This window comes from Delphinus delphis, chromosome 18 (assembly GCF_949987515.2).
Source record: "Delphinus delphis chromosome 18, mDelDel1.2, whole genome shotgun sequence".
Lineage (NCBI taxonomy): Eukaryota > Metazoa > Chordata > Mammalia > Artiodactyla > Delphinidae > Delphinus > Delphinus delphis.
Window position 1 is genome coordinate 41,279,955 of NC_082700.1, and position 3,812 is coordinate 41,283,766.

The 3,812-nt window shown below is 35.4% G+C and overlaps 1 pseudogene; it reads right to left on the bottom strand.

Moving 5' to 3' along the window:
- Positions 1-266: 266 nt before the first annotated feature.
- LOC132413610 (nucleoporin p54 pseudogene) lies at positions 267-1,813 on the bottom strand (annotated as a pseudogene).
- Between the last annotated feature and the right edge of the window lie 1,999 nt (positions 1,814-3,812).

The following is a 3,812-nucleotide window of genomic DNA, read 5'->3' on the forward strand; positions in this document are numbered from 1 at the left end:
GGTAATTATGTACTTCTCTTTTAAGGTAATTACAGCTTTTATAATAGATGTAAATCTTTCGAAGGCTATCTCTGAAGAGCAGTGAAATTACTATTATTTCAGATTTGATGAATGACAATTTGTAAGTAACCTTCTCAAAAACCAAGTCAGGGGGAGAATTGTTGTTTTTTTTTTTTTTTCTCCTCCATGTGGTCAGTTTCATTCTTAAGTACGGCCTGATATAACAAGATGTATTTCACAAACCTATAACACAAGTTTGTGAAATGTCAACTGACAACACCACCTCTGATGTAGATGGTTTCATTCAATCTATGTTCTACTAACTTATCTTCTAGGTCATCTTTTATGATCCTAATCAAGTGGCTAAGGTCTTCCTGTTGTTTCAAATGCTGCTTGATTTCTCGTAACAGGTCTGTATCTATGTAATATCTTTCTTCAGATTTGACTGCTCCAAAATGATTCTGCCTCCTGATTTGGGACATCAGTTCATTTACTCAGTCCTTAAACTGAGTAGGGTATTTAGTTCACAATGAAATGTATCTAGCTGAATTGCTTCAGCTTGGATGGCATATACACTCTTCCTCTGAATTTCCTGTTTGATTAGGGCCTGAAGATTCTATGGGAAAGTCCATGAGTTTCCTCTTCTATTGTGCAATGTTGGTCATAGTTGTAGTTGTAGTTGAATTCTTCTGTAATTCACCAATATCTTCAGATATGATATCTAATCTGGTCTGATGCTGCTTAGTCATCTGATCTTGAACCTTCAGTCTTCAAAGAAGTTCTTTGAAATCCACCATTGGTACAGGAATTAAGTTTTCAGAATCAAGGTTATCCACTTTGACTTGCTCCCAGATAATAGGATCAACATCAGCGGGAGGATTCTGTAAAAGTTGTTCGATCTGTGCAGAAGAATGTTCTGTTCAAGTCATAGAAAGCATTACACAAAGTTGCTGCAACTGTGCTTTTATATTGGTTTGTTCAGAATGGGCGTATATTATTGTAGCTGGGACTCTTCTTGAAGTACCATTTGGAGAATGCTCAACAACATAAATGACAACTTCTGTCTGATCATCTGACAATGTTTTAATACCCTCTACATTTACAGTAAGGGTCTGGTTTCCTCCCAAAATTTTATGCAATGATTCTACCAATTGCTGTTGCTGGCTTTGAATATCTGTTTCTTTTTTGTTGAAAACTAAAACCACTAGCCCATCTTCATGTTTATTATTGGGCATACAACTATAACCTACTGCCTTAAACCAGCAAAAGGGATTTTCTTGTTTGAATTCCGTTGGTGGAATGTTATTGTTAAAATTTCCTTTTTCTGTTCCCCAAAAGGCCTGTAGTTAAATTCCATTTTACCAAAATAGCATCTGTCTCATCTCCCAGTAGTACTGGGACAGAAAGAGCACTTGCAGTATTTATCAGTTGTTTGAACTGGGCAGGAGCTTTTGTAGGCTGAATGAAGAGACCACCTAATGTAGTTTGTTGCTGCCACTTCTGCTGTGTATTAAATCCTCCAAATCCAAGTTTAGTTACCAAGTCAGTACCTAAACCATACTAGTTCCAGCTGTTGTGCCAAAACAAGTACCAAATCCAAAAATTTGTTCTGAGTACCACCAAAGAATCCAGTAATGCTTGTGTTATCTGGAGCAGAAAAACTGAATGCAGAACACGCTGTTGTAGATGTTGTCCCAAAAGCTCCAAATCCACCCGTGGGGACCTTGGCAGCTGCAGCGGTACCCTAGGTGCATGAGGGAGTCCCAAAGTTGAAGGCTGTGTTGCAGGGAGCAGGGGGATAAGCTGCTCCCATGACACTCAGTGCACTCCCCAACAGCTAGCTTTTAAAGTGATTATTTCAGTGTCCTTTTTTGTAAACAAAAAAGAATAAATTACAAATCTATCCCATAAAATGTTGACATTTTTGAGATATGCATAGATATAACCGGGTCATTAACAGAAGCTTAACATATTTTAGCTATGTTCTTTTTAGGATTTGTGATTTGATTTTTCACCATTAAGTGCACTTTTATTAGGTACCTGTTGTGTGATAGAAAGTATTCTATTTTTAGGAATTCAAATAAAAAATTACCTAGTGTTTATACTCCAGAGACTTAAAACCCAGGAGACAAATATATACATGAAAACCACAATGTAATATAGGGCTTTAAAATTTTAAAGTGCTGTTGAAGTTTAACAATGTGATAGAGAATATAAAATTAAGAAGCATAATGTAGGGGCTTCCCTGGTGGTGCAGTTGTTGAGAGTCTGCCTGTTGATGCAGGGGAGACAGGTTCATGCCCCGGTCCAGGAAGATTGTACATGCTGGAGCAGCTGGGCCCGTGAGCCATGGCCACTGAGCCTACGTGTCTGGAGCCTGTGCTCTGCAACGAGAGAGGCCACAACAGTAAGAAGCCTGCATACCGCAAAAAAAAAAAAAAAAAAAAAAAAAAAAAAAAGTATAATGTAAATCAAGCATATAGTGTTCCCTAAACATATGCAAAATTAGATGTGGAATATTAAAGTGTAAATAAGTAGAGCATTTAATATTGAAAGAGGTTAAAGTCAACATACAAAAATAATTTGCATTTCTTTCCACCAACAGTGATCTATCAGAAAACATTCTAATTCAGAATAGCATCAAAAAGAGTAAAATATTTAGGAACAAATTTAACCAAGGAATTCAATGATCTATACACTGAAAAATATAAAACATTGTCGAAATAAATTGAATAAGATACAAGTAAATGGAAGGATATCCCTTGTTCATGAATTGAAATAATTAATATTGTGAAGATGTCCATACAACCCAAAGCCATCTAGGTTCAAGATAATCCCTATCAAAAGTCTAATGGCTCTTTTTTCACAGAAAAAAAATCCTAAAATTCATATGGAACCACAAAAGACCCTGAATAATCAAAACACTCTTTAGAAAGAAGAACAAATCTGTAGGCATTACATTTTCTGCTTTCAAACCATATTACAAAACTATAGTAATGAAAAGAATATGGCACTGACATAACAACAAACATATTGACAATTGGAACCAAAATAAAGAGCTCAGAAGTAAACCAACACATATATGGTTAACTAATATTTGACAATGGTGTCAAGAATATACAATGGGGGAAGGATAGTCTCTTTAGTAAATAGTGTTAAGAAAACTGGATAGCCACATGTAAAAGAATGAAATCATACCCTTATTTTATACCATACACAAAAATAAACTCAAAATGGATTAAAGACTTAAATGTAAGACATGAAACCATAGAACCCCTAGAAGAAGGGAAAAACTCCTTGACATTGGCCTTGGTAATAAGTTTTTGAATGTCATAAAGCATAGGCAACAAAAGATAAACACGTGAGACCACATCAAATTAATAGCTTTTGCACAGCAAAGGAAAAACATATCAACAAAATTAAAAGTCAAGCTAAATGGGAGAAAATATTTGCAAACTATATATCTGATGAGGGGTTAATATCCAAAATATATAAAGAACTCATAAAACTCAATGGCAAAAGAACCCAACAACACCTTGATTAAAAAATGGGCAAAGAACCTGAATAGACATTTTCCAAAGACATACAAATGCCCAAGAGGTATATGAAAAGGTCCTCAACATCACTAGTCATCAGAGAAATGTAAATCAAAATCACAATGAAATATGACTTCCCAACTGTTAGATGGCTACTATCAAAACTATGACAAGAGTTGGCAAGGATGTAGTGAAAAGGAAACCCCGTGTATGTTGTTAATGGGAATGTAAACTGTTATAGTCATTATGGAAAAGAGTACTGAGTTTCTACAAAAC